Raw genomic sequence first — 23,486 nt, 5'->3', positions numbered from 1 at the left:
TTTTTTTTTAAGCTGCTGCTGCTGCTGCTGCTGCTGCTGCTAAGTCACTTCAGTCGTGTCCGACTCTATGCGACTGCATAGACGGCAGCCCACCAGGTTCCCCTGTCCCTGGGATTCTCCAGGCAAGAACACTGGAGTTTTAAGGTAGGTAAGGCTAAACTCTGATGTTCTGTATGTTTAGGGTATAAAATGCATTTTTGCTTTGAGTATTTTGAACTCGTGATGGGTTTATCAGGATATAACCCCGTCATAAGTCAAGGAAGATCTGTATAGACAATATTATATCTAATAATATATACATACACCCACCCACACACTCATACATACACCACAATCTGCCTTTTCCTTTGCATGCAAGTTTTATTTCCTAACAAAGAAGAGAAACCAGAAAACAGGAAAGGCAAGCAGTCAAGTAATGGCACAGTGTCTGTTGTTGAGCTGGTCCAGATTGGATTTTTATCCCTTTTGTGGTTGGCACAGGTTTGTGTGGTTGGGTTTGTATAGATGGCTAGATTCATGTCATAATATGTGCAGAAAATGATAGTATCTATAGGCCACACTGGGGGGTGATGAAAAAGACTGCTCAAGGTTACATGGAGGTGTTTGAGCTCTGGCGCTCCAGTCCCACCGGGCTGCCCCAGGGGCCAAGGGGACCAATATCCCCAGGAGCTTCTGTGGTTCATGAGTGCCGCCAGGTGCGCTATTAGGAAGCCCTGCTTCTCATTAGGAGATACAAGCTACTTACTGGCCATGCAAAGAAATGCTAAAGGTATGCGTTGACACAGAGGGCAAGGAAACATTCTCCCCGTCTCTTCATTAAACTCAGAGATGTCTGGGCACCCCAAGGACCAGTAGCATTCAGGAGCATCTGTAGCTGAGATGTTGACTGTAGATGCTGTTTCACAGTGACATCTGTGTGTGAAGAAAAAGAACAGAACAGACGGTGCGGTGACTGAGGCTGACAGACTGGTTTATAAGAGTGAGTGAGATATTGCGATTTAGAAGGAACATATATCTGGTCATTCCGATGACTAAAATAGATTTCTCATCTATATTCGGTCTTTGTCCCAGGTTCCTGGCTCACAGTTTCAGAACCCTTGGGATTTCCTGGGTAATGGGAGTTACGGGAGTCTTTTCTCCTCAGTTCTGGAAATCGCTTCAGGACTGTAAAGGTGGAATAGATGCCTTTTTATTTATAACAAGCCCCTTTCCACCACAACTGCGTTTATGTTAATGAGGTGAACTTTGTAAGCACTAAATGTGGAGGCTGGCTGCCAAGGGGATTGAGCATGACTGGAGGGTTGGAACTTTTAGCCCCAGCCCCCAACCTCCGGGGAGCATGGGAGCTGGAGATTGCGTTCAGTCATCGATGGCGAATGATGTAATCCATCATGCCAGTGTAATGACGCTTCCCTAAAACCCAGAAGAGTGAGGTTGGGAGGGCTTCTGGGCTGGCAAACACATAGAGATATGGGGAGAGCTTTGCCCTTGAAGAGGACACTATAGCTTCACACATTTCCCTCATGTCTTGCCCTAGGCATCTCTTTCATCTATCTGGTCCTGAGTTGTATCCTTTGTAATAAATTGGTTATCTGGTGAATAAATGGGTTTCCTGAGTTTTGTGAGCCACTCCCTCAAATTAATCAAACCCAAGGAGGGAGTCCTGGGACCCTTTGACTCATACTCCATCAATCAGAGGTACAAGTAACAATCTGGATTTGCCATTGGCATCTGAAATAGAGCATGGTCTTGTGGGACTGAGCCCTTTACCTACGGAAACTGATGCGGTCTCAGAGTGGATAGAGTCCAGATTGACACCCAGCTGGTGCTGGAGCGTTGTTTGTTGGTGTTATGAGGAAATCCCTCTCCCATCAGGAACTAGTGACCAGGGCCCCTTTGGGTGACACAAGAAAATATTTGGGGATGCTTGAAGCTATTAGAGGAAACTTTTAACCCAAGAGAGAGCTGAGTCACAAGAACTCCTTCTCAGGGAGTTGGAAGGGTTAAACGAGATAAGTCGTATGAAGTCTGGTGCACACTAAGAGCTCCGTAAGTGGTTAAGAGGGGTACATGTTTTGGGTCTTCTATTAAATCTCTGTGAACAGAAAATAACTGCAACATATTTAAACCAACAAAGAACTGTGTGCATGCATGTGTGTGTGTGTGTGTTTGCACACACAGAATGTGGGATGTGGTGCTGTGCTGTTTATTGTAAAAAAAAATAGTTATCTCATGGGGCCTGAGGACTAGAACCTACCTGGCCCTCAAGAGGGACTGGAACCTAGAACTGCAAAACCGTTCAGAACTCACGCGATTTCAATGAGTGAATTTCTCTATGGACCAATTTACTCAGCTTATCACCACTTGGTGGGTGGAAATGGCACAGCACAACCCGTGCATTCCCCTCCTCTTCAGTCCAGATGGAGAACTCCTTCAGGCATTCTCCCCAGAAGAATATCTGACTGGACTAATTTGGGTGAGGTGTCCAAACATTCTTTGAGTGAACTATGGCCTGGAGCACGGAACCCTGTTGCATGAACACGGATCCTTGGCACCCCGCCTGGGATCAGGGTGAGCAGGTACCCTGCATGTCTCTACCTCAGGACTGATGGAGGTCTCAGTGAGGAAGAGAGAGTGTACGCATCTTAGGACAACTTGAGGAAAGTGTAAGAAAAAGACTACTAACAAGGTGAGCAGGCTGTAGGGAGCAGGAACAAGATAGTACTCAAGCTAGGCTGTCCCCACCTCTGGACCCAACCAGAAAAGAAGAAATGGCTATCAGGACCCAAGGGGAAGTGTGCAATTCTTCTATGGGAGGCAGCAGCATGAGATGACCCTGCAAGGATAGAGCCTAGAAAATAGGTTCCCTCGCATCACTAACTTCCTTAGTCATTCCGTGGCTGAACCAGGAGGTAAGGGCCTATCGCTTCCACAGGCCTGCCCACCGGGGAGAAGAGCAGGAGGAGAAGGTAGAGATGTGTCTGGAGGGCAAAGGGACATCCTAGGCCCTGATCCTTTTCACATTATTTACTAACAGCAAAGGAAATCACTCCTCTACCTAATATTCAATGGCTCTCTCTAGGAAGCAAACCAGCAAGCTTACAGCACCGGACCTATCATGGGACCCTAATCACTATAATCCCCTTTTCAGTCAAAGTAGGCTATTAACCATTCTGTGTGTGTGTGTGTGTGTGTTAGTCGCTCAGTCATGTCCAACTCTGTGACCCCATGGACTGTAACTCACCAGGGTCCTCTGTCCATGGAATTCTCCAGGCAAGAATACTGGAGTGGGTTGCCATTTCCTTCTCCTGGGGATCTTCCTGACCCAGGGATTGAACCCAGGTTCCTGCATTCCTATATTCCAGCTTCCCTGGTGGCTTGGACGGTAAAGCATCTGCCTGCAAAGTGGAAGACCTGGGTTCGATCCCTGGGTTGGGAAGATCTCCTGGAGAAGGAAATGGCAACCCACTCCAGTACTCTTGCCTGGAAAATCCCATGGATGGAGGAGCCTGGTAGGCTGCAGTCCATGGGGTTGCAAAGAGGTGGACACGACTGAGCGACTTTCACTTTCACTTTCCTGTATTGCAGGCAGATTCTTTATCATCTGAGCCACCAGGGAAGCCCTTTAACCATTCTACTTATTCTGAACCCCCACTGCTTGCCCTCTACCACATCCCACTTACCCAAGAAAAAATTCAAACCCCACCTACCCTAAGGTATTCCATTGAACAATCCCATCTCTGATTTTTCTAAACTCAGTGAGATTTGATGCTAACTCGTTTCCTACTTTGTGTTATAACTTTTGTCCAGCTTATGCTCTCTCATTTCTGTGTGTATATGAAAACATGCAGAGAGCATCACCCATAAAAGAAGCTCAGGAATGTTTGCTAAGTTGTTGAAGAAGGTTTGAAGAGTTTGGCAAATCTCAATTCTTCTGGGATGATGTTTCCTCTCTTAAGATTACATAATGGATTCTTTGAGCTTGAAACGTGGAAATACACAGTTCAACAAGTTAGAACATTTGTGAAAGGATCTGTGTCTATCTCACAACACTGGCACAGCTCTATTGCCCTTAGGTTACTTTTGAAGAACTTTGATTTATTTTGACTGCATCTGAGAAAGGGTTGAAATTAACTAACACAGGAGTGAATCACTCTCCTATCTTATAGGATATCTCTTATACACTCTCCTATCTCTTATACAGCAATAAGAGATGGACTTTAGATTATTAAAACCCATGTGGGCTGTATCTTGACATGGTATTAACTTAAAATCAAGTCACACGATATAAAGCTGAAGGTGGGACTGAAAATATACATACAATATTCTGTTTCATACCTTTTAACCTTATTCCAAGAATTCATTTAGGATCTGGAAAACCACCCAGTTTTCCAAGTGGCCACATTAGCATCAGAAAGAAATTCACCCTTTTGAGTCTCATATTCTCAAGTTCACCCTCGAAACTCGTCTTTTTATTTAGAGGCTTTTTCCTGCATGTGAAATTACGATTCAAGGCCACGCTGTTAAAATAGGGGTCATTAGCCTTTCTTATCTTTTCAACCTACGGTCTTTCCATCTGCTGCTTCTACTTTGCACTTGGGATCATTGATCCTCTCTATTGTTTTCTGTTTCCACATTCAGTGAAACGCCACACCACGTCTCTCCTGCCTGCTTACAAAGCATTGAATTTTCCCGACCCTGGGGCTCTTTCGCAAAGCTAAAGAAAACACAAGTAAATACCTGCAAAGGTTTGTGAGAAGGATCCAATAAGGTATCGCAGGCAAAGCAGCAGCCCCTAGAGGCTCATGATAAATACAAAATAAACACTGACTCTACAGTTCTCTTCGTCATGAGAAAATGGCCTCCCTTTCCAAGATTATTCATCTTTGGGGGCCAGACAAAAAGCTAGGGTGGCTGCAATAAGCGCTGAACCCACCCAACACCTCCTATCTGGGCTTCTGGGCAAGACTTGCATGGTTGATGAAAAAGCAAGTTTGGAAAAGAACATGTCTTGGCTCAGTGAGCTCCTGTTCCTTTGCACAGTGCTCACCTCATGCACAGCCAGCCACACAAAAATGTTTAGGTGTTTCTCATTGACAGATTCCTTCTCTCTCTCAGGGTTCTGAATTCTTAAACTTTTAAGATCAAACTTCAGCTACAGTCCTGCACTCTGCCTCTTGGGAGGTAAACAATGCTTTCATGTCAAAAAGAGAGAAAAAGTTCCGCTGGGGAACTACCCCTCTGGCCTTGGTAACTAGTCTCCCCGGAAAAATACCAGATTATGACAGAAAAGCCCAACACTGAATTCCTAGCCAGCAAGACAGTTTTCTTCTTCTCTTTGAATTCTCCAGTTTCCTTCAAGTCTACCACTGCTCTTATCTTCCCTCTTCCCAAGCCCTAAAATCCTGCAGTGAATGGTAAGAATAACAATCAGTTCAGTTCAGTTCAGTTCGGTCGCTCAGTCGCGTCCGACTCTTTGTGACCCCATGAACTGCAGCACGTACACCAATTACACCATGGCCAACTCTTGGCATATGCTATCCCTTTCAGTTCTCATATTAACTCTGTGATGTAGGTATGAACATTATTTCTGTTTTATAGGTGAGCTGCCGAGGTTTGGGAAGTTAATTGCCCGAAGTCAAATTGCTGTTACGTGTTGAAGCCAGAAGTTAAATTCATTTCTGAATGCAAAGCCAGTGCTTTTCATCTCTGTGCCTGATAGGACCTTCTGCATCCTAACCTTCCTTCTCACCTGGCTGGTTTTGATGATATTTTTGGCTATATTCACTTAAGTATCTTGCTTTTGTCTGTTAGTCTATGACTATATATATATCTGTTTTTAATTTTTTTTTTTTTTTTTTTGGCCACATGGCTTGCAGGATCTTTGTTCCCTGACCAGGGATTGAACCAGGGCCCATGGCAGTGAAAGCACCGAGTTCTCTATGATTTTATTTAATGCAGTTTAAAGCTCTACTCAACTCTGGTTCAGATACAAAGAATTTTGCCCTTAATTTTCTCAAAACTTAACTATCTTTACCCAAATGAAGTGGGCATCTATTTGGATAATAAATTCTGGTTTTTCTTCCATCTCCACACAAAATTAGTGAACACATTAGTAAAGCCCTGGACATGAGGCATTAGTCTTGTTGTTCTATTAACTGCTGGGCCCCTGAAAAGAACACCAAATTAATATATTGCTCAAGCAAAGCCGAGTTTGCTGCTCATTACAATGAAGGAGAGCCCTGTATTGGCATCATCTTAGGGTGTCTCAGAGTGGAACTTCAAGGATGCGTATTTATAAGGTGAAGGTGAGATTTCCAGTGTGGGAACTTGCTTGTGGCTGGACCAAGTGTGTGACGCACAATTTAAGACTGGTGAATTCAGCAAGGTGTAGGTTTTGAAATGACTCTTGGTAAGTAAACAACTCTTTGATAAGCACTCTGGTTTTCCCAGTTGAGCTGTCTAGCCTTCAGAGGAATGCATTTTCTGGATGTTTTTGAGACAAATATTTTACAAGCTCTATCTTCTTGGGCAAGAACTTCCCAGTGTAGAAAGCTATGTTAATGGAGTCCTATTTTGTATAGTTGTAAGAAGATTTTCTCAGTTCTTTATGTCTCTTATCTGTAAATGGAGATGATTCTAGCACTTACCTCATAGAGTTATTATGAGGTTTAATGAGTTAATGGAGGCTAAGCACTTAGAAAAAGTACCTGGCATGCAGAAGGTGTTATGTATCTATTTATCATCATCTTTCCAAACTAGTACATTTTAATTAGTCTTGCCCGTGCCAGACTGAGGAGGACTTTCAATCTAAATGGATTTTTAAGGATTTTTTTTCTGATAAAATCAGATTTATAGCAACGATAGTTATCTGACAGCTCCACATTACTTTGCTTTTTAAGCCATTCTGAATCAACAAAATTCATTACATTTTCATATATTGCCCTGACTTTTACCTTTCCTGAATTCTAGATATGTGTTTGCTGTCAGAGATGAAATTCCATTTCCCAAAGTGGAACTTCTCATCTTTACATGAGTTCTTCCAGCACCCAACTTGGCATTACTAGAGCCACTCAAATGTAGGAGTGAAGACAAATGCAGGTTCTGATTTCTATCCCATCCTCCCATAGGCTCTTGTCAAAGGTCTCAGTCATTAAGCAAATATTAGGTGAATACCTTGTATGCTCCAGGTTTTCTGATTGGTATAGGGAATAAAATGGTAAGCAAAGCAGATGTGCAATCTCCCCTCACAAAGCATAGACTCCATGGTAGAGATGGACATCAATCTGGTGTAAAGTTACAACTGCCACAGATGACAGACACAGGCATGTCAAAAGGACTGAGACTGCTTGCACACATACCATTGTAACTTGGGACTCAGAACTAAGGCCACCTACATCAGCAAGACTGCATGATTTATTCCAGTGATTCCTGCCCAGGGAGCTACGACTATACACTGGTAAATATCTTTATTGTTTGCTTTAGGAACTTCCTTAAAAAATCAATTTATCTGAACTTTAGCTGCTCAAACAGTCAATGTCTCAGGATAACAGAACTCTTCACTGTATAACTCCTTGCTTCAAGACCCCCAGCTCACTCTCAATTCACTACTTCTAAATGATTAAATAAAGAACTTTGCCTGATCTCAACTGGATCCCCTTAAAACCACTTGAGTCAAGACCTCAAAACTCTATCATATCAGCTCCTGACTTCCCCTTTCTGAGACATTTCTAAGTTTTACTTGAGTGACAGGTTATGCTGGTGGTCTTTTGGAGAGGCTATACTCAATAAATCATGACAAGCTGATAGAGGCTATGAAATCAAAACACGGGGAAAAGAGTGGGTAGCAAGAGACCTGGTCTAGAATGAGAGTGGGGAAGGAGAGCTCAGAAACCTCTAGAGTAAACGATGTTGGAACTGAAAATTCAACACCGAGGAGGAATTAACTAGATAAAGAGTGAAGGAGGACCTCTCTTGCCTCTGCGCTTCCAAGATGATCAAGAAAAGAATAATGACCAAAAACAAGAATAATGGTCAGACCAACAAGGGCCTCGGCCACGTGCAGCCTATTCGCTGCACCAACTGTGCTTGGTGCCTGCCCGAGGATAAGTTTACTAAGAAGTCTTTATGTAGAACATCGTAGCGCTTGCAGCCTTCGGGGACATTTTTGAAGCGAGTGTTTTTGATGCCCATTGTGCAATGCATCGTAAGGTAGTCAGGAATCTCTCGGAAGCCCCGAAAGACTGAACACCTCTATCCTCGATTTAGACGTCCAGGTGCTACCCCATGTCCTCCTCCAAAGCCCAAGTAAGAATCCAAGTCCTTAAAGATTAAAGAAATACTGGGTTCTCTGAAATGACAATAAAATGGAAATTATACTTAAAAAAAAAAAAAAAAAACAGAGCGAAGGAGGGAGAGTGTTCCAGGCAAAGGCGTTGAATTGGGAGAGGACTGTATTTTTCTAGAATGGAAAGAAGTCTACAGGGGCTGGAGCAGCAAGAAGGATAGGAGGAAATGAAGGGTAGGAGGAAAAGTCCAAAGGATGGGCGGAACCAGCCAGGTCATAAGGACCCCACACTATGTATTGAAGACTGGAGCTCTTATTTCTGAAAGAAAAGGGCCACGACTGAAGACCTTACAGCAGAAGAGTGATAGGATCTGATTTGACACTTTAAAAAGCTCACTCTGGCTGCTGGGTGGATGGAGTGATTGTAGAGGAGCAAAAGTTAATGAGACACAGTTAAGAACTGCTGTAGAACTCAAAAAAAAAAAAAAAAGCTAAGATGGAATTTGCCACCTGTATTGTAATCCAAGTCCGTCCTACACTCCCAGTTTAGCTTTTCACCATAGCCTGCTACCTTAGTCTAACTTAGACCATTCTCCTTTTTTGGCTGAACCCCGCTGGCATGTGAGATCTTAGCTTCCTGACTAGGTGTTGAACCTGTGCCCCCTACATTGGAAGGCAAAGTCTTATGCACTGGACTGCCAGAGAAGTTCCTAATCTAGACCATTCTAAATCAACTCTAGGACCTAACTAGTTCTCTGATTTCCATATCCTGTTCTATAAAAAGGGAGAAATAATAACATATATACTTCTCGTTTAACTCAACAAATACTTTTGAGCAATTGTCATATGTCCAACATGTGCTAAGTCCCAGAAATTTACTCATAAGCAAAAGCAAGACAAGACAAACATATCCTGCCCTGCAAAGCCATCAGATCAAGTGAAACAAAGCATATCAAAGCTCTTTGAAAACTGTGAAACTTTAGGTATCATATATATTTTTATTTTCTGTTTATTTGCTATTTTGACACCTGAGGTTTGACAGAAAACAGCAAACTTCTGTAAAGCGATTATGCTTCAATAAAAAGTAAATGAATTAAAAAAAATTAAAAAGCCTTTCTGGAGATAGACTGTTCCTCCTGGAGCTAGCAAACTTAAGAGATAGCCAAGGGCTTCCCAGGTGATTCAAGTGGTAAAGAACCACTGCAGGCTGCAGTCCATGGGGTCACAAAGAGTTGAACACAACTTAGTGACTGAGCAGCTCCAAGAACCTGTCTGGGAGCACACCTTTGATATACCAACAAACCAATTAGAGCCGTCCTCTATCAGGCCTCACACCCCAGCAGACAATATCCCTCTGCCTTAATCATCCTAGGCCAGGTGTCAGGTGACTAGGACTTCTCTGGTGGTTCAGATGGTAAAGAATCTGCCTGCAATGCAGGAGATGAGGGTTAAACCCCTGGGTTGGGAAGATCTCCTGGAGAAGGAAATGGCAACCCACTCCAATGTTCTTTCCTGGAGAATTCCCACAGACAGAGGAGCCTGCTGGGCTACAGTTCTTGGGGTTGCAAAGAGTCGGACATGACTGAGTGACTGACACTATACTTTAGAGCCCACAGAAACAAGACTGTTTACCCTGGGATGCCTTGACTTTCCCCTAGAAACTGCAAAAAATTTCTAGCCTCAGCCTTCCTCCTTTTTCCTGTCTTCTGCTTGAAGATAAAACCCACATTCTGGTGCTTTTCCTGTGACCCTGTATGGCAACAGTGACTCCAGTCTAGACCCATGAGTATAATAAACTTGGTTTTCTTGTGATCTCCTGTGGCTGCCCTTGACTGACCATCACATAAAAGCACGTAGAAGACTGCATTAACACTTTTGATTGCAAGTAACTAAAACACAAATCAAGCACCATGAAAAAAAGGAAATTTTTAACTCACGTAGGGGACAGTCTAGGAGTATCCTAGTCTGATGCATAATTGTATCTATGACATCAAAGAATGACCTGAGGGATCCATATCTTTCTCCATCACTTAGGCTGTTTCCACATCACGGACCAAATGGCCACCAGCAGTGAAAGGACAGTCTCGAGAGAAAGATTCCATCTCTCATGAGAGCCCTAAGAGGAAAGTTCAGGGCAGAAATCTGATTGCGTCTGGTTTAGATCATGTGCCTGCCCATGGTGTTGGTCTTGAGGTAGCATTCTCTCAGGGCCTGGATCACATGCGCATTCCTGGTGGAAGTAATTGGGTGAGTCAGTTCTCCTGAGCAATGTTTCTAAGGGTTGGTGTGAGGGAAGATGGGTTCCCTAGTGGGAGGTTTCTGGGCAAAGAACAACCACAGCAACAAGTTCACAACAAAGATGTTGCAGACACACACTAGGATTAATAATTAGGATCTGAATATCTGATGTCTGACAGCCTTTATGAGCCTCAACATAAATAGTAGAGAGGAAGTAAGGAAAATAAGAGAAAGAGCAAAATGGAATAATAATAGCTAGAGGATGACATTATGAGAGCCAGGCTGATGACTTTCCAGATAAAAGAGAGCTGGAGATGTTTTTAGTCTGAGGAAGTTGGACTGAAACACACTGGAGAGAAAGGGAAAAAATCAGTGGGAAAAGGTCAAGGAGGAGAAAAAAATAGAGAACATAATGAGAGAATTTTAGATTGGAGGAGGGATATCTCAGCTTTTGACACAGGAAAGAAAAAGGTTTTGATGGCTATGGATGTACCATACTTAAAAATCATCTATTTTTTAAAGAAAATTTACTGCTTGAACCATCTCTTATATAGGAGTCATCTTAACATTTTTTCCGTAATTTACTTGAAGCACTTTTTAGTGTTATACGAAATAATGGTGCTTCTTATACTCAATACTCACTTAGATTTGATGAAATTTGGTGGGTAATTGTATCAGTAATTGATCATCCCCATGCTCTTCGTTGGAGAAGGCAATGGCACCCCACTCCAGTACTCTTGCCTCTAAAATCCCATGGACAGAGGAGCCTGGTGGGCTGCAGTCCATGGGGTCGCTAAGAGTCAGACACAACTGAGCGACTTCACTTTCACTTTTCACTTTTATGCATTGGAGAAGGAAATGGCAACCCACTCCAGTGTCCTGGCTGGAGAATCCCAGGGACAGAGGAGCCTGGTGGGCTGCCGTCTATGGGGTCACACAGAGTTGGACACGACTGAAGCGACTTAGCAGCATGCTCTTCGTATTCTGAGCAGATGAAGTAAGAGATGCAGAGACATTGTTTGCCAGCAGGGATGGGGTTGAAATTTAGATAAGGTCAGTTCAGCCCTGGCTCTGAATTGACTATCGGTTCCATCAGTTACTTCAGAGTCAGGGCTGAACTGATCTCATCTCTATTTCAACCCTTCCGAGTGTCTCCGACAGGTATGGAGTTTGATTCTAAATGCGATTTTGCCTTCCTACTGTCTGGTTGGGGCCTCTCCTTTACCCTTGAATATGGAGTATCTTTTTTTGGTGGGATTCAACATTCTCCTCTCTATGGTTGCTCAGCAGCGAGCTGCAATTTTGAAGTTCTCCCAGAAGATAAGCACACATCCTTCTACTCCATCATCTTACAGTGTCAAACAACCTCTCTATATCTCTTACTTCATCTGCTCTGAGTACGAAGAGCATGGGGATGGTCAAACAATTACTGATACAATTATCTACCAAATTTCATCACATCTAAGTGATTACTGATTATCAGAAGCACCATTATTTCATATAACACTAAAAAATGCTTCAATTATGGACAAAAATGTTGACAATTCCTATTTAAAGATTCAAGAAGTAAATTGTCTTTAAAAAAATGACTCTTGGCTCCACCAGTTACTGTGCTTCCCTGGTGGCTCAGATGGTAGAGAATCTGCCTGCAATGCAGGAGACCCAGGTTCAGTCCCTGGGTTGGGAAGATCCCCTGGAGAAGGAAATGGCTACCTATTCCTGTATTCTTGCCTGTAGAATTTCATGGACAGAGGAGCCTAGCAGGTTACAGTCCATGGGGTTGTAGAGTCAGACACAACTGAGTGACTAACCCTTTCACTTTCACTTTCCACCAGTTACTAGTGAGATCCTTGGCCAAGTTTTACATCCCTATGCTTCAATTTTCTCATCTATAAAATAGGAGTACCTAAATATGAAAGTTATGACCAACCTAGACAGCATATTAAAAAGCAGAGATATTACTTTGTCAACAAAGGTCCATCTAGTCAAGGCTATGCTTTTTCCAGTAGTCATGTAAGGATGTGAGAGTTGGACTATAAAGAAAGCTGCTGCTGCTGCTAAGTCACTTCAGTCGTGTTAGACTCTGTGCGACCCCATAGACGGCAGCCCACCAGGCTCCCCAGTCCCTGGGATTCTCCAGGCAGGAATGCTGGAGTGGGTTGCCATTTCCTTCTCCAATGCATGGAAGTGAAAAGTGAAAGTGAAGTTGCTCAGTCGTGTCCGACTCTTCTCAACCCCATGGACTTCAGCCTACCAGGCTCCTCCATCCATGGGATTTTCCAGGCAAGAATACGGGAGTGGGGTGCCATTGGAAACTGAGCACCGAATAATTGATGCTTTTGAACTGTGGTGTTGGAGAAGACTCTTGAGAGTCCCCTTGAACTGCAAGGAGATCCAACCAGTCCATCCTAAAGGAGATCAGTCCTGGGTGTTCACTGGAAGGACTGATGCTGAAGCTGAAACTCCAATACTTTGGCCACCTGATGTGAAGAGCTGACTCATTTGAAAAGACCCTGATGCTGGGAAAGATTGAGGGCAGGAGGAGAAGGGGACGACAGAGGATGAGGTGGTTTGGATGGCATCACCGACTCAATGGACATGGGTTTGGGTGAACTCCGGGAGTTGGTGATGGACAGGGAGGCCTGGCGTGCTGCGGTTCATGGAGTCACAAAAAGCTGGACACAACTGAGCGACTGAACTGAACTGAACCTGTATATTTGGAGACTAAATGAATTAAATGTGTGGGAAAAAATTTAACATGTTGCCTGCAGCATAGAGGCTTTGAGTAAAAGTTTGTTGCTGTGTTTTTAATTTTATCTTTGGTGTGGAAGATGTGTGCATGTTTGAAAGGGCTGTGTTTCATTGCTGTGTTTTAATTTTATTTTTGGTTTGGAGATGTGTGCATGCTGGGAAGGGCTGCCATGGCAAGTGGGAGTGAAACTGCACACCTCAGATGGGATTTGCATCTTCCAACTGAAGCTGCATGACTCATCTCCAGACTTAATGAAACTCAACTTCTTTATGTTTAAGTGCAGAAGGCATTCCGTGAGAGGCAAAGTGCTAGGTAAAAGTAGGTTTATTTATATCCTTTGTAAAGAGGTTGCAGGAAATGGGGCTTGAGAGAATGGTCATGTCCCAGGTCTCACAAAGTTCCTTGGCTTCCTGCAGGAAAGAATTCAAGAATGAGCCATAGTAAAGTGAAAACAGAGATGCACACTCCATAGGCAGAACACAGGTCCATTTCAAAAGGCAAGAGCAACCCCCTAGTGTGGGGGTGGTTAATTTTTACCGGCTGGGTTATTTCCTAGGCTAATGAGTGGGAGAATTGTTCCAGCTATTTGGGGGAAGGGGTGAGAATTTGCAGGAATTGGATCACCACCTACTTTTTGGCCTTCTAGTGTTGGCCTTGGAACTTTCATGGCATCTGTAGGTGTGTCATTTAGCATGCTGGTGTGTTACAGTGAGCATGTAACGAGACTCAGGGCCTACTGGAAATCAAATCTGCCATCATGGGCCTAGTAGATTCTAAGCAGTTTATGTTGTATCCTCAGTAGCTCTGTCTGTCTTTTTATGGTTGTTCCCTGCCCACTTCCTTCCTGTCTCAGGAGAAAGAACTAAGAACAAGAGGAGAACCCATCTGAGAGTTGAAACAGTACATCTACAGCATCGCTGTTTGCCCAGTGCTATCAGTACCTCCCACTGATCAGGTGTCGGGTGGCGATGGCAGGCTGTACCACCTGAGGTTGGCTGAGTGAGGGCAGCAACATGCCACCCATGTCGCCGCTGCTGCTGGTCCTTTGCTTACCGTTCTCTTGCTGAGAGCACCTCTCCCAAAAGCCGTGCAGCTCCTGCCTCACTTCACTCAGACTCTTCCACCAATGTTATTTCTACAGTGATGCCTCCCTAGTTACCCTCCTGAGACTAACACTCTACCTCATCCTGATTGGTTGTTTTCCTTTTTATTTCTTTTATGTGGACCAGGAAGTGAAGAGGAACTAAAGATCCTCTTGATGAAAATTAAAGAAGAGAGTGAAAAACCTGCCTTAAAACTCAACATTCAAAAAACTAAGATCATGGCATCCGGTCCCATCACTTCACAGCAAATAGATGGGAAAACAATGGAAACAGTGACAGACTTTCTTTTCTTGGGCTCCAGAATCAGTGCAGATAGTGACTGCAGCCATGAAATTAAAAGACGCTTGTTCCTTGGAAGGAAAGTTATGACCAACCTAGACAGCATATTAAAAAGGAAAGGTATTACTTTGCCAACCAAGGTCCATCTAGTCAAAGCTATGGTTTTTCCAGTGGTCATGTATGAATGTGAGAGTTGGACTATAAAGAAAGCTGAGCACTGAAGAATTGATGCTTTTGAACTGTGGTGTTGGAGAAGACTCTTGAGAGTCCCTTGGACTGCAAGGAGATCCAACCAGTCAATCCTAAAGGAAATCAGTCTTGAATATCATTGGAAGGACTGATGCTGAAGCTGAAGCTCCAATAATTTGGCCACCTCATTCGAAGAGTTGACTCATTTGAAAAGACCCTGATGCTGGCAAAGATAGAAGGTGGGAGGAAAGTGGGATGACAGAGGATGAGATGGTTGGATGGCATCATCAACTCAATGGACATGAGTTTGAGCAAGCTCCAGAGGTTGATGATGGACAGGGAGGCCTGGTATGCTGCAGTCCATGGGGTCATAAAGAGTCAGACATGACTGAGTGACTGAACTGAATTGGACCACTTTTAAGGTCTTTACTGAATTTGTTACAATATTGCTTCTGTTTTATGTTTTGGTTTTTTGGCCACGAGGAATGTGGAATCTTATCTCCTCAACTAGGACTCGAACCTGCATCCCCTGCATTGGAAGGCAAAATCTCAATTGCTGGACTGCCAGGAAAATTCCAGCTTTAGCATACGATGGCCTTTAGGGGAGGAAAAAATACTACTTCCTCTCTTTGAGGTTCTCAGCTGGGGTCCTTGTAACAAAGTGAAGTTTCTCAGTGTGCCCAACTCTTTGTGATCCCATGGACTGTAGTCTACCAGACTCCTCCATCCATGGAATTTTCCAGGCAAGAGTACTGAGCGGGTTTTCTTTCTTCAGGGGATCTTCCCAACCCAGGGATTGAACCCAGGTCTCCCACATTGGAGGCAGATGCTTTACCGTCTGAGCCACCAGGGAAGCCTGTAACAAAAGACAGTTTAAAAGACAAAAACAAACAGAAGTTTATTAACATGTGTATACCGGGGCTTCCAGGTGGCACAGTGATAAAGAATCCATTTGCCAATGCAGGAGAAGCGAGAGATGCAGGTTCTATCCCTGGCTTGGGAAGATCCCCTGGAGAAAGAAATGGCAACCCACTCCAGTATTCTTGCCTGGGAAATTCCACAGACAGAGGAGCCTGGGGGCTACAGTCCATGGGGTCACAAAGAGTTGGACATGAATGAGCGATTAAATAGCTGCAGCAGCAGCGTGCCTCATATACAGAGAGAAACTCTGGGAAGAGTGACTCAGAAGTGGTTTAGAATTTGGACTTAAACATTATCTTCCACTACAACAAAAGAAGAAAGGTGGGAGGGGAGGTGGCAAGTTAAGGGAAGGTGACTAGGAAAATATAATAAACAAGAGTAAGTCTTGCTTTGCAGAGTGACATCTGCGCCTTCCTTCTCTATGGAGAAGAGGTTTCTGTGATTTAGAGTCCTCTTCTCCCTGGTACAGAGTGAGAGACGCTTTTTACAAATGGAGATTTCTTTTATGAATGGAAATTTTCCTTACAAAAGGGTAATTTCTACTCTGATTTCTTTCTCAAAATAATCAGCTTACAATAATCCTTATGCAAAAGAAGCATATTTGGGGGCAGCATATCCTGGTATCTCATAGCATGTAACATTAGAGCACATTCAATCTGTTTATGTATTTATCGCCTGTCTTCCTGGCAAGGAAAGAGGTGGTGACTTAGTTTTGTTCGCTATCTCTAATGCCTGGTACGGAACAGACACATAAATAATTGTTGAGCAAACAAATGAATAAATGAATGAATGAAAGGTGAGGGAGTGATTCAGGTCATCATCAGAAGTTGAGGTTGCCAGGGAGGGAAACGCCGCCCGCGGTAGCTGATACCCACTTGCTCATTCATTCAAAGCTCTTTCTTGTGCTCTTGTTCTGTACCTACTCTGTTTTTGGTGCTAAAGACCGATCAGTGGAGAAAATAGATACAATTCCTGTTCTCTGGAGTTTATGTTCTACTACCGGAGAGAGAAAATAAGCCTGATCAATAATTAATTATGTGCTGTGTTCGAAAGGGATCCGAGCTATGGAAAAGTGAAGCAGGACAAGGGGAATCTAGAACACAGGCCAGAGGGCGGGACAGACTGGAAGTTGATCACAGAGAATCTTGGAGCTGCCTGGGTGACAGTTTTTCTAGGCAGAAGGTACAGCTAGTGCAAGGGGCCGAAGGTACAGCTAATGCAAGGGGCCGAAGGTAGGAGCAGGTCTGGAGTGTCCAAGTAATAGCCAGTAGGCCGGTGTGCCCGAAGCAGAACAAGGTGGGGGTGCGGGGGCGGCTGGGGATGAGTAGGGTGCCAATGTTGTTCTGGGCGTTGTCAGATATTGTAAGAATCTGGGCTGTGATTCTGAGGAGTGGGAGACATGCAGGGTTTTAGGTAGTAGAGTAACAGGATCTGGGCTTCCCAGGTGGCTCAGTCATCAAGAACCCGCCTGTCAATGCAGGAGTCGCAGGAGCCTCAAAAGAAATCTGCAGCAGAGGGCACCTCCCGGTCCAGAGAGCAAAGTTCCAACTCTGTGTCTGGCTTGAGAGTGCCTGGCAGCAATAGGAGCTGTGTCCTCCAGTCTCTGTGAGTTTGTCCTTCCGGCCTGCAGAGTCGCTGCCTTCACTCACCCCTCCACCTGTTGTGTCATCTCAGTAAGAAGAGAGTCACCCAAATACCATGAGCCCCAACCCCAAACCCCAAGGAAGCGCTGTGCTTGAATGTCAGGTCCCATCCCCTCCTAGCACTTGTGAAGAGAACTGCCCCACCCCTGGCCCCGACTTTTTGTGGCCTCATGTGTGCAGGCGTTTATCACCCAAGGGCAGCCCGTCCGTTGTCTAGGCTGTGACATTATCGTGGCCCAGTGACATCCTGTAACCTATCAGAACTAGAAAATTCTAAGAGATCTCCCTGTTAGTAGTGGCAACAGGAGTCAGTGCAGAAGCAGAGGACTCGGTGGGTGGAGAGAGGAAAATGGAGCCAATAAAGGATCGCAGACAGACTGAGAGTGCTGGTCCAGGAACGAGGCTGACTGTGTTCCTGAGCTGTTGACAGAAATAATGCGTGGCGATTCCTGCAAGTAGCTCTCACTTTTCCTGAGGTGACTTGAAAACTGACCCAAGCCAAGCTAAAGCGTGTTCTCAGTTCATTCTTGATATTTTCAAAAAAATACCAGCTCTGCTCCCCAGGGCTCAAGGGGTGTGGCCCGCCTGCCTATGCACTCCCTGTGCTTCTGCTCTGTGAGTGCTGCAGAGCTAGAGCCCAGGCTGGGCCAAGTTCACGTCTCCTGACTTCCGTCATTAGGATTCTAGATGATGCCTCCTTTTTCTGCTTGTGGTTCAGACCTTGAAAAACATTTAGCCCTCTTTCCTACCAGACATTCTCATTTTATTTTTACTATGACTGCTAACCTCATCTGGAACTAAGACTCTAAAATAATCCTGGTAGTTAAAGCTCTGTGTAGAGGCGTATGCTCAGTCGTGTCCGACTCTCTGCAACCCCATGGACTGTAGCCTGCCAGGCTCCTCTGTCCTTGGCGTTTTCCAGGCAAGAACACTGGAGTGGGTTGTCATGTCCTACTCCAAGGGATGTTCCTGACCCAGGGATCAAACCCAAGTCTCCTGTGGCTCCTGCGTTGGCCGGTGGATTTTTTACCACTGAGCCACCTGGGAAGCCCCAAGTTAAAGCTACTTTCTACTATTCAACACAATCCAGTAAACACTAGGTGAATATCTATTATATGTTGGGTATTGGGAGCAACTGTGCATAAGGCAGGTAAGTCCTCAGGCAGCTTCAGTCTAAAAAAAAAAATAACAAATTTGTAGTCTTATATTAGGCCAGGTGGCATAGTACTGTTGTATATAGAGCTTTGTTTTGAGGATCATAGAAGAGCAATGGCTTATCCTTCTTGTGGGCTTAAGAACTTGAAGTTGGTCATTTGCTGACCCAGCAAACTCTTGGAACATATTGCTGATTATTGCTGGAAAAGCTGATTAAAACTAAAGCCTGTCTCCTTGTCTCCTGGACTGAATACTTTATACTGAACCTTAATACTTCCATTAAGGTTTGAATGTCATTCTTGTTCCTTTAAACATGGCATCAGGCCAAGTCATTAACTTTCTGACAGCCAGTCCTTTCCCCCGGCTATCTGTTCCAGATCTTCACTGGGTCACTCAAGCTGCATGGATGCTTTGATGGAAATTGGGAATGAATACACATGTAGAATATTAAACCTGAAAGTACTTGGCCTGAACAGTTTTCTACCCTAGATAAGTAGAAATGGAAAACTGAGTAAAATGATGATTTTCTGCCTGCTTTGTGTCTGTGCAATCTTCTGGGTTTTCTCCAGTTTTATTTTTAAAGTTAACATACAGTAAAGTTGACTTTTTTGTATGTACTGTCTGTCCTGTAAGTTTTAACATGTACATAAATTCATAGAACCATCACCAAAATCAAGATTCAGAACAGCTCAATCCTGCCCCAAACACCCTCGTGTTGTCCCTTTGCCATCACACTCTCTCTCCAGCTCTAATCTGTTGTTCATCACTATGACTTTGTCCTTTAGAGACTTTCATATAAATGGAATCATTGAATAGGTAACCTTTACAGACTGGCTCCTTCTGCTCAGCTTAATGCCTTTGAGATTTATCAAAGTTGTTGAATGATTCAAAGTTGGTTTCATGATATTGTTGAGTAGTGTTCCATTATGTTGATGCACCATGGGTTGTTTATCCATTCACTAATCAAAGGACATTTGGCTTGTTTCCAACTTTTGGTGATTATGACTAGAGCCGCTATGTAAACACTTCTGTACAAAGCTTGTTTGCTTTTGTAAATGTGTTTATCTCTGTATGGTAAATACCCGAGAATAGGATTGCTGGATGTGGTGAGTGTGCAAAGTCAGTCAGACAGGGAAAGACGAGTATCATATGATATCGCTTACATGAGGTACAAATGAACTTATTTATAAAGCAGAAATAGCCTCACAGATGTAGAAACAAGCGTATGGTTGTGGGGGGTAAGGGGGGACAAACTGGAAAACTGGGATTGACAAATACACACCGCTATATGTAAAATAGACAACTAATAAGGACCTACGGTGTAACACAGGACCTCTTCTCAGCACTTTTTAGTGACCTATATGGGAAAAGAATCTGAAAGAGAATGTGCTGCTGTTTGTTGTTGTTGAGTTGCCAAGTTGTATCCAACTCATTTGGGACCCCACAGACTGTAGCCCACCAGGCTTCTTTTTCCATGGGATTTCCCAGGCAAGACTATCGAAGTGGATTGCTATTTCCTTCTGCAGGGAATCTTCCAGACCCATGGATCGAACTCACATCTCCTGAATTAGTAAAGATGGGTTCTTTACCACTGAGCTATCTGGGAAGCCCCCCAAAAGAATAAATATATGTTTATGTTTACCTGATACACTTTGCTATATAGCAGAAACCGATGTGACATTGTAAATCAACTCTATGCTAATAAAAATTTTTTTCAAAATTTTTCCAGAGGGCATATACCATTTTACATCCCCACTAACAAAGTACGAGAGTTACAGTGGCTCTGCATCCTAGCTGCCACTTTGTATTTTGGTAATTTTTATTTTACCCATTCTAAAAATGCGTCATGGTTATAAGTTGTATTTCCTTAATGGCTAATAACGTTGAACATCTTTTCATGGGCCTTATTGCAATCTTTGCATTCTCCTTGGTAAAGTATCTACTCAAGTCTTTTACCCGTTTTAATATTAGCTTCTTTTATTTTTTTTAATTGAAATATAATTGATTTACAACATTGTATTAGTTTCTGATGTATGGCAAAGTGGTTCAGTTATACATATATAAACATATTTTTTCATATTCTTTTCAATTATGGTTTACTACAGGACACTGAACATAGTTCCCTGTGCTATTAGATAGGATTTTGTTACCTATTTTGTATGTAGTATTAACAGCTTGTATTTGCTAATCCCAAACTTCTAATTTATTCTTCCTCTACCCTCTCTCCCCTTGGGTAACAATCCATTTGTTTTCTACGTCTGTGAGTCTCTTTCTGTTTCATAAGTAAGATCACTTGTGTCATACTTTAGATTCCACATAATGGAATCATCTGGAGAAGCAAATGGCAACCCATTGCCTGGAGAATCCCATGGACAGAGGAGCCTGGCAGGCTACAGTCCATCGGATTGCAAAGAGTTGGACACGGCTGAGCGACTAAGCACAAAGGTAACATATGATATCTTTCTCTGTCTTAGTTCATTTGCTACAATAAATTCTAGGTCCATTCATGGCGTAGCAAATGGCATTATTTCATTCATTTTATGGCTGAGTAGTATTCCATTGTACATAGGTACCACCTCATCTTTATTCATTCGTCTGTCAATGGACATTTGTTTCCGTGTCTTGGCTATTATAAATAGTGTTGTTGTGCACATTGGGGTGCATGTTTCTTTTTGAATTAGAGTTTTTACATTTTCTGGTTACATGCCCAGAAGTGGGATTGCTGAATCATATGGCAACTCTATTTTTAGTTTTTTAAGATCTCCATAGTGGCTACATCAATTTATATTTACACCAACAGTACAGAAGAGTTCTTTTTTCTCCACACTCTCTCCAGTATTTGTTACCTGTAGACTGTAATGATGGCCATTCTGACTGGTATTTGGTGGTACCTTGTTGCAGTTTTGATTTGCTTTTTTCTAATAATTAGTGATGTTGAGCATCTTTGCACATGCCTCTTAGAATATGTATGTTTTCTTTGGAGAAATTATTATTATTCTATATAGTAGATGGAGAAGGAAATGGCAACCCACTCCAGTATTCTTGCTTAGAAAATCCCATGGATGGAGGAGCCTGGTGTTCATGGGGTCGCAAAGAGTCGGACACGACTGAGCGACTTCACTTTCACTTTTAACTTTCTATACTAGAAGACTATTTAGGTCTTCTGCCCATTTTTTGATTGAGTTTTTTTTATTTTTTGTTACTGAGTTGTCTGAGCTGTTTGTATATTCTGGAAATTAAGCCCTTGTTGGCCACATCGTTTGCAAATATTTTTTCCTAATATGTAGGCTATCTTTTCATCTCATTTAGGAAATGAGACTCTGATGTGTAAAAGCTTATAGGTTTAAGTACATCCCATTTATTTATTTTTGCTTTTCTTTCTATTGCCTTGGGAGACTGACCTAAGTAAACATTGTTATGATTTATGTCAGAGTTGGATTGTTTTCTTTTCATTGATATTTGATGGTTCTTTAGGTATTCTGGTTAAATTCCTTTTTTAGAGATACTATTTGCAAATATTTTCTTTTGCAAATAGCTTGTCTTTTCATGCTCTTACTGTCTTTTGCATATCAACAATTTTTAATTTTGATGAAGTCCAATTTATCAATTTCTTCTTTTATACTTCATACTTCTGGTATTTGTTAGTTTACTCTTCAGAATGTCGATATGATGAAATTGGCTTGACTGATATTCAACTCTGAACCAGTCTTGCATTCTCAGAATAAATTTCACTTGGCATTGTATATTATTGTTTTTGCATATTAGGGGGCAGACTTGCGTTCATTTTAAGTGATACTAGAGGGGAAAAAGTAATAAACTCACCATATTGGTCATCTTCTCCAATCTGACTGCTACTATTTACCTTCAGAGCTCTCAGATGCTTCATTTATTGTATGCAGGTTTCGTAGCTACAGTCAGTGGGATGAAGAGGGTGGAATGACTCAGTGTGCTCACTCTATTGCACCTAGAATTGAACCTCTTCAATCGTTTTTAAAAACTCCTACAAGAGACAAGAGAATGGTGGATGGAATTTCTATTCTAAATTTCCTGCCTAACCAAATGTTTAGACCTATTAATGCTAGGAAGAGGAAAAATGTAAGTGTGGGCGGATGAGGTGGGACTACCGTATAGTCATGTGAAATATTTGAAACCCAAAAAAAGAAAAGAAAGTCTTTTAAGCTTCACTTTTACAGGCTTATATTTTACCCACCATCTGTGGGAAAGGAAATAAGAAACGAAACACACGAATTAAAATAAGTTTTGGAATCAGCAAAGGACTAAAGAAAGTTTCACTGGGCAAGTTAGTATGGATTCAGGAAAGGAGGAAATACACTATACTTACTGAGGTTTTTTTGTACCATCTCCAAACCAGTACTTGCCAGGAATTTCCCTTTTTCCATTTACCCTGCTTATAAGCCCACCACAAAGAGCAAGGCTTGGGTTTGCCTAAGCCTACGTTTGAGACAGAAATAAAACCCTTTTCCCTCCAAACAGGGGACTGAGCTGTGAGACCTTGAAAGCTTTTCTTATTGCTTATCTTCTTTGTTATTCTTTTACAGCCTTGTGGATCCATAATATCATTACCTTTCCCCCATACAACTGTCTAGTTTTGACTCTCATGTCTATGGAGTTCATGGAGTCAGGTCACAGTAAAGGTCAACTTCTACACAATGAGCCACTGTGTTTGCTGGTTTCAGTCTGAATATATTAATTCTGGTGCGTGCGTGTGTGTATGTGTGTGTGTTTTGGGAAACTTTGAGTCAGAGCTTAGTCAAGGATAAAAGATCCTGCACTGGGAGACTCCTGACAAAAGAGATAAGGATTTTCTCCATACCCTTTCCTACAAGTGTACTAGACGCCCATCCAGTGACAGGTTTGCTCAGAAATACCATTTCCTCCACTCTTCAAGGGTCAAAGTT

The 23,486-nt window shown here is 42.9% G+C and overlaps 1 long non-coding RNA gene and 1 pseudogene across 1 annotated transcript; one reads left to right on the top strand and one right to left on the bottom strand.

Annotated features, from left to right (window-relative positions):
• The first annotated feature begins 6,274 nt into the window (after positions 1-6,274).
• LOC133248643 (small ribosomal subunit protein eS26-like) lies at positions 6,275-8,311 on the top strand (annotated as a pseudogene).
• A 5,203-nt stretch (positions 8,312-13,514) lies between these two features.
• LOC133248804 (uncharacterized) lies at positions 13,515-23,152 on the bottom strand. Its single transcript, XR_009736778.1, has 3 exons — positions 22,910-23,152; positions 22,390-22,567; positions 13,515-13,687 (listed from the first exon to the last, which is right to left on the bottom strand). It is a non-coding gene; the product is annotated as an uncharacterized LOC133248804 (long non-coding RNA).
• Positions 23,153-23,486: the final 334 nt, after the last annotated feature.

Source organism: Bos javanicus, chromosome 5 (genome assembly GCF_032452875.1).
Source record: "Bos javanicus breed banteng chromosome 5, ARS-OSU_banteng_1.0, whole genome shotgun sequence".
NCBI classification, from domain to species: domain Eukaryota; kingdom Metazoa; phylum Chordata; class Mammalia; order Artiodactyla; family Bovidae; genus Bos; species Bos javanicus.
Note: the sequence above shows the minus strand (reverse complement) of the source record. Positions and strands in the feature narration are given on the sequence as shown.